Source organism: Apteryx rowi, unplaced genomic scaffold (assembly GCF_003343035.1).
Source record: "Apteryx rowi isolate R43461 unplaced genomic scaffold, aptRow1 scaffold_12, whole genome shotgun sequence".
In the NCBI taxonomy this organism is placed as follows: domain Eukaryota; kingdom Metazoa; phylum Chordata; class Aves; order Apterygiformes; family Apterygidae; genus Apteryx; species Apteryx rowi.
The window spans coordinates 137,102-152,198 of record NW_020447419.1 but is presented as its reverse complement, the minus strand read 5'-3'; the positions used below and the strand labels follow the sequence as shown (position 1 = coordinate 152,198).

Genomic DNA, 15,097 nt, shown 5'->3' with positions numbered 1-15,097 from the left:
GTTGCGCATTTTACAGTAGTCTTGCCTAGATAAATCATAAGCCTCTATCATGAAACCTAATGTTGATAACGTTATCCTCAACTAAGCAAGAAACAGATATTCACTTTTCCTACACAGAAGTGGTGGTGACCTAAAACAGCAGAAAAGCAAGTCTTACTATAGTAAGATTTTGCTTGTAATTATTCCGTGTTCAAGAAAGTAGTTCACAGTTTATGCAGTCTGCACATGAAACGTTATTATTCATGCTACACTTGCTTCTGCGCTAAAAACATTTTAGGAGGCAGAATGACAACTGTATAGAGCACCAGCATTTTAGTGGCATAATAATGAAAATTATGCTTGTTTCAACTTTCGTATAAAATTAACATTGAAAGAAGATTGCCTTTAAATGTAAGGGATCTAGGAATTTGCAGCACCCGCAAAACAGCCAGAAGGCAAATGCTTCGAAGAAGTAGGTCACTCCTGCTGCTTCAAAATTATTTACAATCCCCAAACAACGCTTTACAAACACGGCTAGCACTGATGTTGTAGGGACTGCATTACGGTCAAAACAAACACACGTACTTAATGATAGGAATCAAAATGTTGTATTTCGGAAGTCATTTTCAAATAATATATGCTGACTTTGCACTGCTGCATTTCTTAAAACAATAGTCCATTAACACAGTAACATTTATGCTCATGTTACATTTAGGCAAGACATAAGCCAAAGCGGGTACCATTATCAAAAGCACATTATACAAAAAACCCAGGTGTCCATATCGAAGTGTGGTCCAAGAGAATTTGCACACAAAAGCTTTGGAAAGCGTACGTTTGTTCTTGTGAAAATGTTGCATCTGAAGACAATGAAAAGTCTTCTAGACATGAAAAAGCAATTGCTTCCAGACTTCTGATTCACAGCAAGCTAGACATTTTGCCAACCTCCCCATTAGCTTCAGCTGATCTACATTAGCTCTTCCGCATTATCAAGAGCATTTGAAAGGCTAAGTGTTCACCACAACACATTGCTCTCATCTTTTCTCCCACCATTGTGAAAATCATTGCTAATAACCACAATACACTGGAGAGCTAAAAAAAAAAAAAAAAAAACATAAAAGCCAATCCTTAGTAAACCTGATCTCTAGGCTATACCTGAAGTCACACAATGGTGCAACATCAGCTTCACCTTGAGCCTAACTCCTCCATCCCCAGTCTTTACATAAGCGCGTGCTTCAACTAAGTATACGTTCTCTAAGCCAACAAATTGAGGTCAACTCACAAAGGAAACGTGAATTTCAAATATTTCATTCAGTTGGCAAACTAGAATGCTTCTGCAGCTGTAATAGTCTTTGGACCACTGTCATATATATGCTTTCACTTCCTAGCTAAAAACTAGTATCATCCTTCCAGGATACAGCACCACCAAGAAGGAAAAAACATGTCACCAGTACCATTTATCCTACATAGGATGTGCATGCTGGCTTACCTAAAATGACCTTACTGCACTAGGCACCAGATGGGAATTAAATACAACATTTTCCCTATCCTAATACTATTTAAGCATTTCCCGCTGTGATATAATGGATGAATTAGTACCTGCTACAGGACAGAGGAAATACGGTTCAAACCAATTCCTTCCTGAAGTGATTGTTAGTGTATTTAAAACAACAAAAAACACACACAACAACAACAACCACCAGTCTTGCAGAAAACAACACAGAGTCAGTCCCAAAAAAATAGTTTAAACTGAAAGCCTCTTCTACTTCAAACAGTAATATTAAATGTAGAAATAACTGTATGGGTAACACTGTTGTGTTTCTCATTATACATGTGCATTTTCCCACAGGCATGGCAACACATGAATAATTAGTAACTTCTCTAAACTTAGCTTGATCCAAGTACTGGTTGTAATTGAATGCAAAATACTGAAGTCTTATTGAGAGATTTCAGGATCCCTATAAAATTTGTCCTGTTTTTACAGTTAAATAAGTTACCACAAAACTGAAAAAGACTGAAAACAGTGTCAGGAACTCCAAGCCTACTGGCTACTGCCCTTACTACTTGCCACAGAGAAGAAGTTAAAAGCTACCTTGTGGTTTTGAAGGTCAGCAAGGCAAACTACAGGCACCTCAGAAATAAAACACCAAACTCATCAGCATAGAAAGACTTTTTTTTTTTTTTTTTTAAATGACCAATATGTATGACCTTATCAAGAGGAAAAAGGCTTTCAAGGGAGATCAAGATCAGCTAAACAACTCAGAAGATCTGGATCTTCTTATTGCAGAGGTTACTTCTAATCCTAGAAATTAAGGAAGTTGTGGAAGTGGACTCTATCTTAAAGTAACCAAGGTCTTTACAAGTTCATTCAGGGTTCCCAAAGAGAGGCCACTGCTACATTAATCCAAAAGTGGATAAAAGGTGTTTGGAACATCAACAATTTTCTGGCAGAGGGATATAGTCTCAAAGCAACTCTTCTGGTGGAGAACTCTGTAATAGCATCTCCTTGTTGCGCTGCCACATTGGCCTTGAGCACTGAAGGTGCTACATAACTGAGAGCTTCAGCTTACACATAAAAAAAATCCCTTAAGTGCACCAAAACCCCATGCCATTTCATATTCTCAATAACTTCCCCAAATAAACAACTGTTATACATGCTGGACTGCCATTGAAGCCAAAAGGCCTGTCCCTACACACACTGAATGAGTCTACCAATTTTATAAGGAACACATACCTCCACACAGCTAAGGAAGTCCTTACTGACCTCGCGAGAAAGGCTTTTACAAGAACTTAAGCGCTGATACCTTCCTGCGGGAGGCAGGCCCCAGCCAAGTAAGTCCAGAGGAGGCAGGCATTCAAGTCACACGTTGCATATTTTTACTTTTCCCCTTTGTCCATCCTGAGCCTCTAAGCTGTATATAAGCCAGCCAAACTACTATGTGCAAACTTGTGTGCTGAATATCAAGAGAGATAAGCCAAACCATGTTATTGCAGCCACTAACATCTTCTGCACTTGAACGAGCAAATACACACGTTCAGCTTCCTTACATCCAAAGCTAGTCTGCCCTCCTCCTCCACTAGCACTAGAAGACTATCCTAAAATCCTTTTTTCCTCTGCTTCCCTTGACAAGAGGCAGTTCTGTGACTAGTAGAGCTATAACAGAAGCTGTCTCCTCCCAAAGTAGTTTTGACAAGGTCCCTGAAAAAAAGGATGAGGCAGTGGACTGAGAGGCAAAATAACTGCATTACGTATCCATGACATTCAGCACTTTTGAGTCCAGATAATTGAGCACAAGACCATCCATCCTCCAAGAGGACAAATAAGTAAGACAAGGTCCAGACTTAGAGGATTCTACTTCAGTAGAAGGAAGAAAGAGGAAGCCAGTGATCTTTCTGAGCAAGAGTCTTCATTCTCAAGATGAAAGAAGCCTTCAGAAGGTCAGAGCCAACTAAACATAGCTTTTGTGTTGTAAGTCTTGCAGTCAGTGGGAATCTGTAGCCCTTGCTATGAACAGAATTTTTAAGAAAACTATCCAGATATTCAAAAAGTGTGATTTATCAAAGTCATGGGACCTAGCTCTGTACAACCACAGCTACCAAAGACCTAAATAATGGGTGGGGGTGTGGGGGGGGAAGCCTACCTTAAAAGAAAGGACCTGGTATCATCAATGCTGCTTTTCATCATAACCCAGCAACAAGCAGGAGCCAATATTAGAAATGCACCAACTAGCCAGGATCTTAGGGGCTACCTACCCATAAACTGATTCCAAGAAACAAGAGGCATTAGTCATACTGTTTGCATATACCTTGGTGAAGTCACTGACTCAATTCAGAACTTCTGTGATGCTTCAAGTTTCCAAATTAAGTGCAAGTCTAGGTTATCTTCCAAAGAGAAAAGTAAACTACTGAAAGAAGCCTAGAAGGAACAAAACAAACAAAAAAGGGAAAAAGAAAAAAGAAAACACCACTATGTTGGAGAACCTACATTTGGAAGCAATAAATCAACCCAGTGTAGCCTGAATTTAAAACCAGCCAGTTATTTCAGATAAATGTTATTCCTATTAGTAGACTCCCTGCTGAAGTGGACAGCTTTTAAAGATAATATAAATGCATGTACTGCAATCACAACTTAATGTTTCTTTCATATCAAAAGAAATAGTACAAAGAACTCTGAAATTACACTGAAACATTCAACAGTAGTTTTACAAGTGAAGAATAATACAGTTTATCAGTACTGTTACATATTCCTCCCACATTACTACTTCTACTCTCCATGCATTTATATGTCTTCTGAAGAAGCATCTGTGTAAATAGCCCATTACATTGGAAAAGAAATGTTCTGTCTAAAAGAACGTACCCAGACAATTTTTTATATCTTCCAAATATTCAGTAATATCAACCCTCACAATTTTGCTTTGAGTATTTTAGTAAGAGGAAGTGTCAGCTGGAGCTGTGGCTAGGGAAGCAACAAGTTTGAGGCATCCATCACTTTGGTTCCATAGAGGATGGACAGTAACCATTCCATTCTTAGTTCATACCTAAGCAGTCGTGTTCACAAGACCAAGTAGGTAGCAAAAAGGAAGGCTATTTATTTCCCTTGCTGCACAGTGCAGAAGACAGAGCGAATGAGAAGGTGAAGACTGTATTTGAAACAACAGCATAATTGATGGTGGAAGCTTGTACAGCGTGGGGAAGGTAAAAGAAATGACAAAGCCTTACCAGCATCACTAGTAATTCTGCTGCTTCACTCAACAGGCTTGAGTTATTTCAAAGATTAGAGTCTGGTTGTGTTCTAATAAAATTTAACCTCTGAGGCGTAATATGCTGCTATTATCATATTTCCCAAGAAAACATGAAGTCCTACTTTTACCACATTCCACTATGGTTTAAAAAAACCACAAGCAGAACAGTTGATGTTTACTGTTAACCCTTCCGCTCATTCAGTACAAGTAGTTTTAGGCAAAGGATGAGAAAACAAGGGGAGGAAGAGTAAAGGAGCCTAGTTAGTATTGAAAATAATTACAAAGTTCTGTCAAGTACTTTACCTTACTGAAAACATTCAAGCAAAAACACTGAAGAGTAGCAGCACTGTATTTGTTCATAAGCAGCACATTAAAAGCGCTATTTTATCCTTAATTCACCATATTACTGCAACGCACACACTACGTAACCATGCAAGCCTTTGAGATCATTGCAAAAGCAAAAGAAAACAGAGCGAAACAAGAAGCAAGTAGATGTTCTTAAGCAGACTATCATCTACCCTTGATAATTTAGTCTGCGCTTTCCTTCTGAAGTGCTACTACCCCTCATCCCTTTTCAAACAACAATTTTCCACGTGGGTAGTAAATTTGGTTACAAGGAATTTGGATGGCCAGAAACCAGAAACCTTGTGCTGCATTTTAAACTGCTTGAATAAAATTCAAGCCACTGTCTACCAATCTTTACCTAATTTTGCTTAGGTTCACATAGCTTCATTCCAAGCTGAAGTGTATAGAAAAGGCACCCTATGGTGTATAACTATATGTTCCATTTAAAGAACACTTACAAGTTCCTAAGACACCTTTTAGCCTTAGCTAAAATACTAACCTATTCAATTCTCATTTATCTTTTGGGAATAAAATTTATTTTCATCATTAACTGAACCAGAAATGAGTTCCTCAAAATGTGCCCATCTATTTTTAAATTATAATTCTTCCAAGAGTGAGAACATGAGCAGAAAGAGCTTTCATTTTTGTGGTGAAGGCACATTAAAATAGACATAAAAAGCCTGACATATTTGAAAGCCAGGTGTCCAATTTTTCCCCTTAATGGCTAGCGGCAAAAAAAAAGGAAAGCGGTTTTGACCCACTTCTGCAGAAGCCCACATGACCATTACATGTTAAGCTCACACAGAAATGGAACACATGCCTACTTTGTTTATTCACTCTCTGCAGAAGACAGCTGAACCTAATGTTTTTTAATCCTCTTCACTTGCTATATATGCTCACAAAAAACAGCTCAGATGAGAAAAAGTATTTTAAATTAAGTATTATTTGCAGGCAAAAAGTATCATAGCACAGGTCTTACTGGAAAAGCTTCTAAGGGAGATGAAAAAAATCACAATTGTCTTTCAAGCAAGAAAGGACGATAGCTAAGATTCTCTCTAACAATAGTGTCCATATCATCCCACCAGGGCCACTTCGCTGCAAAAGCGACGCTTACAATGAATAATTATCAGTATAATGTATGGAATAGTGACAACTGCTTTAAAGAATGCAGAAGCTCATCAGGATAACAGAATTACAAGAATAAAGGCAAGGTATTTAAATATATTCAGCTATCGCTTCACCTTTAGCTTTGTCTTTATTCTTTCAGAAAGCCACCCACCAGCACATTATTTTCTATTACTATGCCAAAGACAGGAAGCAACCTGCGTACAAGCAATGTATAGCTTATAACACACTTCCACGCTGAAAAGCGTTACATCTTTTTTACAGCACCCGTGAGGCTCACATACATCAAGCAATTATTCTACGTTTCCTCTTTCAAATTGCAGGTGCCAAGAGAAGCCCCCAAGTATCTTGGGTTTCTAAGAGAACCATTTCTCTTCTCTCTCCATCTTAAAACACTTGCTTAAAAACATGATCCTTTCTTTCCAAGTCAAAAAATGGAGCTGGTTTCCCCAAGCTGACCTCGTCTGTAACTGCTGTGGCTTCAAGTCAGCTAACCAGTTAAAGACACCACACCTTGTTCAAAAATGGTGACCCAACAGCCTTCTTCTCTAGGTCAACCTCCCCCATATATGTCTCTACCACCATACAGCCCTAAACAAAAAGCTAAGAGATACGAATGTGAACGTAACTGCCGAAGAGAAGCACCGGATCACGGGAGGCCCTAGCAGTTCAATCTTCTTTTTGCCAGGGAGGAAGCGTACTGAAGCGTGTGAAGCAGGTGACCATTTCACAGAAGTTCCTAAAAATCTTTCTTGCCCACTTTTGTGGGGCCATTTTAAACATTCTGAAAGGGGAAAACAGGGACCCTGCCTTTAATACCCTAAACGGCTCCATGCACAGAAGACTGACAGGAAAGTTTCATGGGCAGCAGATGGGATGAAATGCAGCACACAGCACAGGCATATGCTAGCACGCTATTAATTACTGAAGCCTTCAGAACTACTGCAGTACTATGCACTAGGGAAGGGTACCAATTAAACACATTCACCAAGGAAAATTTTAGAATAACAATTTTGATAAAAACATGAAATTATTAGTGACCAAAACAGTAGGGTGGAGTACCCACAGTGGTTAAATAACCTCACTTGTATAAGCATTCTTTATGAAAGGTTTAGACTGCCGACTCGAAAGTCTGTGAGCATCAACAGACACTGAGCAAGTGCAGTTACTTATTCCTTCTCTCCCACACATGCTGGTTAAGAAGGAAACCTGCCAGAAGATGAAGACAGAAGCTAACTTTGCAATTTCTTACTTCAACATCCTATCAACTATGGAACATAACACAAATTGCCTGATTTGTTCTACCACGGTTTGCCTAAAGATAGCACTACATTAACCAAAGCTCAACATTCCTGAAACAAAGTTAATGGTCATGTAAATAGATGCAAGTTTTTCCATCAAGGTTTTCATGACCCTTCTGAAAGCACAGAAGGGCCAACACCTCTCCACACATCTATCAACTTTCTTCCCCTTTACACAGAATTACTGTACAGATTTTGTATGAAGCAGGTTGTCAAAGGAAAGTACTGTTGACAAATATATCCCTCAGTCGTCAGTTCCTAGAGGTTTCAGTCCAGGGGTGGTAGTCAACTTGCCCCACCAACCCTTAATGGCTGTTTAAAGCTGAGGCAAATAGGGAAAACTGGTATCAAGAAACTACGGAAGCAATCAGAAAACTTTAGGAATTTCCTTTCCCTCAACACGCAAATCCCATTAGCTATTAACTAAGTACTTGTCAGTGTGAATGACTAACAGCAAAGAACATTTCATATATCAGCCGGAAAGAGCCAAGCCCCTGAGATCTCATTATCAGAACCAAGTGCCCCAGCTGACATGAATTATTTACTGCAAACCAGTGCTTTTGATTATGCACATGCATTATATGCTGAAGGTGCATCTGTGTCCTGGTTTTAAAACAACCGTGTGGAAACAAAGCCAGAAACAGAACTAAAATAGAACGTTCATCCTGCAAAGAGATGACGCTCTTGGCTGATAAGCTGAAGTTTTCCAATCGCATGTGATAATGTTACAGATCTTTTCAATCCAATCTGAAAGGAAATGATAAAGGGCTGTAAAATACATGTGTTTTGTCTTCCTTTTCTTTTGACACATTGACAGAAAATAAAGTTCTTAGTCTTTATCATATGTACCCAAAGCACATGGTAATCTGGTAATTCATTTATCTGACTGACAGTATTCAGGGGGAGACAGATATCAAAATACTCTCATGCTCATATATTTAGGACGGTTTCTATCCTGTACAGTGCGATTTCAGAAAAAAAATCTATTACCCCTTTGAGACATACCTTATCAACATCTTATGATTGCAGCATCCAAATTCCAACAGTTTGGAAATTCCAAATTTTCCCCCACATCTTTTCCTTCTCCTCTATCAGAAAAGGGCCAAGTGGGCTACCTGACCCCATGGCAGTTTCTTTGAAACAAGTTGACTGAAATCTTACTTGTTGTTCAAGGACCATGCTATAGATCCAGGTTCATTTACTACTTTCATTTGTGGATTTAACATCACCTTCATGCCTGCAACATATCTGGCTTCCACAGCCATCAAGTAGATTGCCAAACAGGAACTCAGCATCTTCCATTTTAGTATTAAAACTGTGTCTTCAGCTTATATACAATCATTAATTCCAAGTGACAGAAATGAGAATATTCATAATGCTCATCTGAAAAACAATCCAAGTACGTATGAATACACCAGTTTTTCATGAATGAACAATGAAACACAATTATCTCATCAATACTGGAGTGCTCATTCCTGTCATTTCGTTAGGCTGATTTGTTAGGCACGAGTTAATTTTCACACATCTGAGATGACCAAAATAGGTTCTGAAGTTACAGAAGCAAGTACAAGAAATGAGTCAGGCTTTAGCCATGGGACAATATTTCCTGCAAAGCCTAGTACTTAGAGGCAAATACTGTTCTGGACAATTTGTAATCTGTCTACTTCTTTTTAACACTTTCAGATGTGCAACAACAGTTTCGCTCCCATTCAGGAAACTCTTCTTCATTGTACTGCAAGTCGTTATTCCATCGTTTAGTAAACGAAGCACTACTTGAAGGTAGAAGAAAAAACATTTACATATATAATACACACAAAAGCAGCTCAGCTTCTGCCACCTAACTTACAGAAGCCTTCATCCCCTTAAGAGTTCACATAAATTCAATTTATATACATTTAAATGTGTTCCCTTCATTCTTTACTGTAAAGACCTGGACTTTTTGCATGGCTGTTTTTTGGGGGGGAGGGACAGTGGGGCAGGGGGGACAACACAACCTTTCTTCATCATGCAATTTAACCAAACCAGATGAACCAAAACACCACCTATTTACAGTACCACTTCACAGCTCCTTATCAAGTCTGAGCTATTTAGGATCATAACACCACAGGGAGCAATTATCAAGCCAGCAAGGAATATAAACATATCCTTTAGGGATCTGTAAACATTTTACACTGCTAGTTTTAATCATCAGACTAGACATCTCACAGGAGAGCTCCTGAAAGCAGTGGGATTTAACCTCCACGAGAGCTTCTGAAAACCTAGCTACAGACTGAAAACACCAGCCAAAGACAAGGAGGATATGCCCAGAGAGTAACACCTCAGGTTACCTCCTGCATGCAAAAAGCACAGGAGAATCAAGGTAGCACCTGAAAACAAATCAGCATTGACCTTTGCTATTTCACTTTGCAGGTCACAGGGTTAGCATTTATTTTCCTCTAAATTACCCAAAACTACATTTGTGTGTCAAGTAGACACAAACAACATTCGTTTGTGTGTATAAGTAAAATAACTTTTTTTTTTTTTAAGTTAAAAAAAATTTTTTTGCATTTGCACTAAGGGAGCCTAGGTCTCTGCTCTGCTACTAAATGCATCATGAGACGACATAAAATTTATCCGTGCATTTGAGGTAAAATGCTGGTTATTCACTCTTCCCTATTTTGCCTTCCCTGAATCTGGTTTCTTCCATGTTCTAATTCTCATCACTGGAGCCCTCAAGCCTCCCTTGCAAGCACCAACTCTCCTCTAAAAGCTCTGTGCTGAAGACCTTCCCCTTTTTATTTTTATACTACATCCTCTCCTGCAAGAGCCACCAAGTGCCTTCTGCAAGCTTTCTCTCCCCCAAACGAAGGGGGAACCACACTGCACATTCAGGTGACAGCCATCGCGTACACAAGCTGTGAAAACCTGCAGATTTGGAAGGCACCTTGCCACAGTCGTTCTCGTGTGATGCACTGCCCATCGCGTTCCCAGTTATACAGGAAAGAGAAGGAAACTATTGAGCTCAGCCCTTGCGCCTGGACGTGGCTGTATTTTTACAGTTAACTACCAGCCTTGCTTGAATCGGAGCATGGTTTTATAATTCAAGTGACTATTTCAAAGTTGAGGTTATTTTGACAACATCACACAAGCCACAGCCAAGATATATTTAGGACAAGGCTACCCTTCAAGCTCCATGCAAGTCTTCCGTTCAGCTGAACTGGCAGTCCCAGCTCAGAAACAGGGAAGTCACCAAGCACGCCCTGAGAAGTCAATCATTAGCCTATCAGTTCAAATCAGCACCAAATTTAAGGTCCCTCTTTGCCATAACTTGAGCACCACTTTTTTTCCAGCTGCACCAAGCCTACCTACTCTGAACTGACAAATCACAGGAAAAAAAAAATCATTATTTTTAAAATCATGATTTCTATTCAGTGTTTTCCAGCATCAGGCCTAATAAAAAACATCCACTCCACTAGAGAGCAAGTTCTCAAGAATCAACATAGAATAATAATTTAATGCAATTTGGCACTGAAGTTTCCTCAGACAGAAACTTGATTTAGTTCACACCAAGGGCTTGCCCTGCTCGACACTAAACCTTCCCAAGGAGTTCGGCTCGTTCTTCACTTCGCCCCCAATGCGATTTCAGACAACAGTGCCATTGCCCCTGCTGGAACTTAGCCCTCGAGGCTTTGATATGACCTGCCCTGATGGACAAGAGTCTCTATTTTTAAGGTCAAACTACCACATTCTGTAAGAGCAGCTCAATAACTAAAACAGCCTGGAACCGTGAAGTTCAAGACTCAAGATACAGGGGACAAGGTAGAAATTGAAATTTATTCACCAGATATAAAGTAGTCCCCATGTTTCTGGAAACTCAGTTTTAACATACTACTGCTTCTGTTTAAGAGGGAAATCAACACCATGCCTTGTACGCAAACACTTCAAGTCTGAATTAAGTGATTTAGGAAATATCCATGGATTAAGCTCCATTACTGTGTGCACAAGCTGACACAATGCTAAAGGGGAAAGACTTGCCAAGACAGACTTGAGAATTGTATCTTTTTAAGGCAACAGGATTTTATTTCTGCCATTCAGGTTTATTTTATTTAGCTTCTGAAGTGCCAACCCAGAAATGTCTAACAAAAAAAATTTCTTGGGACATCTAAGCAGCTTCCACATACCTGTTCCTTAACTCTCTCCTGCAGAAGTCCTCTTTCTGCTATCCCTGGGTGTGAACCCGAGACATTTTAATCTTATTTACCCCATTAACCAAACTATAGGAGGCATTCTCAGCTGCAGACGCATTTACTTATTCTAGCTAGTTTTGATACAGAGACCCAGGATAGCCATGTAACATGAGAATTAATGACACCCTGACATACAGGGATGCTGAGAGAAGCATCCCTAAATCAGAATTACCTCTGGTAATTTGTTGCTGGGTCAAATTTATTTGCACAAACCAGTGACTCCAGATACCATTTCCATATCAACAGCCACTCCTGGCAGGGCACGGTTTTTCCTATATGGCCTTGCACAAACAAGGTTCTAGAAAGCCTGCAATTATTTTCGCTGCATAGATGGAAGAAACACAGGCACAAACCCATTTTTTCCCTACACATAAGCTGTTCCTATTAAGGTTCATTTATTCCATAACCAGGGCATAATCACCTTAAAACAGTTCGTCTGAAGCTGTAACTCTCCACAAAGCCACACAGCAGTCAATTTAAGGCAAGTTCTGCTTGTGTATGCAATGCAAAAAGAGTTAATGCTGACTCTTACAAAATTCATGACATTTTGAGGGAAATGATATTTCCTTTTCAGACACGCGCTTTTCCTTTATGGAAAACCTCTGAACTCATGCTCATGTGCACCCCACTAACTAAAAATGGCTTAGGTATGTTCGGTTTCTTAAACCTATTGCTCAGTTTGGTGTCTAGAATTTCTCTAAACTTTAGATTTTTTAACCTTGACCTCTATGCAATGAGTAGAGGTCATACGTTCCACAACTCCACTCGCGGAAACAGTTTTAAAAGTTAGAGAGCAGGGTACTGAGATAACACTCCAAAACACCTGGGGAGCAAGAGGCTCCAGTCATGCAAGAGATGCCCGCTGAATACCACTGCTTCTGATACCACTTGGCAACTTTCCACATAAAATGGGCAGCTGAGAGATTTAGTGACTCTAGTTTCAACCTATGAAGCAACAAGGTGAGCGTGGAATAAGCTCAGGGGTTGAAATCATAAGCCATCAATGCAGCACATGAAAGCACTATATGCACCAAGTTATCTTAATGCTGTATGAACGCTATTTATGCACAGAACTATATAAGTTGCAGATGTTCATTTACAAAATGAGCACAGTTATTTTCTTCCAATTGATATTTCAACCATCATTAATAAGGCAGCTATGGGGACTTGTAACATGCAAGCATAATTTAGAGAGTCATCCTCAAAACTGATTAAGACTGTCCTAATGCACTTTAAGAAAATGGCAGCAACATGCTGGCACCTGCCTGATTTAAAAACACCTCCCTATCAGAGAAAGTGGGTTATAATTTGAAGTCAACAAAAGGATTTTATAAGTCGCATATAGTCTTATCCCATAAGAGGGGCCTGCACACATTCAAGCATGCACTCTAAAAGCCTGAATTTAGTTTCCTTCCTGTTACCTAATTGTGAAAAGCAGGATGAGATGTTATATAGTAATAAATCAAGGGGCACACTAGAAAACTGCTGCGAGAGAGTCAAGTATCATTCTGACTCATACTCTTAGAAGAGCTCCAGAGCAGTCTTAAAGCATTCCCATTGCTTGCATTAGCCCGAAGGTGGGGGGGACAAAAGGAGAAAACCTATGAAAATCCACATGATGCAAAAATACTTACCTAGTGGCTTCTCAAGTTCAAGTCCTAATAAAAACAGGCCTTCTTAATTTCTTCTGTAATTCCCATGAAATGCAAAAACAAAATATCAATTTTCATTCCTGCTACATACTACTTAGCTTTATTCTATTCCCCAGGGACCAGAGACACTAGTTTGACTTACGTATCTCATTATCTCCACCTACTGGTAAGAGTTGCCACTTGCTACAAAACCCATATTTCACATGCTTTACCAATTATTTCTTTAATTTTTAAATTTCAGAAAATTTGACAACAGAAGTGAGAACAGAATACAAACAATCCAACTCAAAAAAACCCTGAAGGCACAAACTAATTACTACACCGCTCACCATTTCCTGATTTCTAGAATTTATCCACCACTACCAGTTTATTAAATCTACCTTTGGATTGAAACTGAGCAGGAGTCAGCCAGATGTGTTCTCCTCATTTGTTTGCACTCAAAGACCTAATTTTACACCGTTTAAGACAGTGTTATTTAACATTAAGCTTCCCAACCTTTACTGGTAACATTCACGTTACGCATGTTTCTCCCCATACAACATTACTAATATCTCAATTCCTTTTCAACTAGGAAAGCACTCTTGGTGTTCCAAGTTCTTAGAACTTTTTTCCATAATAATCCACATAGAGTTTATGTTACTCAATTTACCCAGAATCTAATTGTTTTAATTCCAAATCCTACCTTTCATTTAACATATATGTACATGCATTTAAGAAAGAAAGCATGTGAACCTGCTAATACATCAGTAGTATCTTATAAGAAATTGCTAACCAAGGTAGCTACATGTCAATACTGTTAATTAAACTTGTCAATTCTGTTACTGGTCAAAATGACGGGCAATTTCACAACTGTGAGAAAAGATTGAATAATTGCACACTTATTTATTGTAAAAGCTACAAAGGTAGTATCATATTGTATTAATTTATCCTGCATAATTTAAAACCCAGATTAGGTTGTAAACTGCTGCTTAAATTGAATCTTTCTACTCATTCCTAAGTTTGTGTTATTATGGAAGCTAAGCAAAAGCTTTAAGATTTAAACAACAAGGAGCAGTGAATATGAATATGCTTACTACCAACTGCTGTCTCTAAGGAGCAATAGGAGCTTCTATTAAAAAAAATAGAAAAAAATCTTAGCATCTTTGCTAGACTAGCACAAAGTGATATACAATCTTTTTAGGGGCCAAGCACAGCTTGCAGCTGTACTTCTGCATGCAGCCCATAATCCCTTCACTCAGCAACACAGCACCCAGGCACAGGTATCCTTCAGATCAATTCTTTAGGAGTTAAAAAAATAAGAAATTATAGTACATTACAAAGGAGTCAAAAAAAAAAAAAAAAAACAAACTGAAGGAAAGCTTCTAGCCACATAGAAAGATGAAGTCTAATAAAAAGAAAGAATTAAACATAGGGAAACAAGAGTTTGGAGTCTACTACATAATCTCCTTTAACACCTATTTAAATCACTGGATTATTTTAAGGTACCCAAACTATTCCTTCTAACGCAAAACCTGCGTGCTTTTGCTTTTTCCAAATACTTGCATGTCATTTAGTCTATTCTTCTGCCTGCTCAATTCACAGAGTGGTCAGTAACCAGAAGGGGGCAGCATTTTAAACAGTATAATGAAAGCTATCCCAGTTTTTTCAGTTCTTAAATTATTCGACGTGCTTATCCTTCCCGAAAGTCATCATGTCACATCAAAGCTCCTCACTTGAAAATTTTCAAGTTA

General features: G+C 38.9%; 1 protein-coding gene across 6 annotated transcripts in view; it reads right to left on the bottom strand.

The window, feature by feature from the left end:
• AGAP1 (ArfGAP with GTPase domain, ankyrin repeat and PH domain 1) overlaps window positions 1-15,097 on the bottom strand; it is a 386,106-nt gene that overhangs the window by 332,301 nt on the left and 38,708 nt on the right. The window lies entirely within an intron of this gene.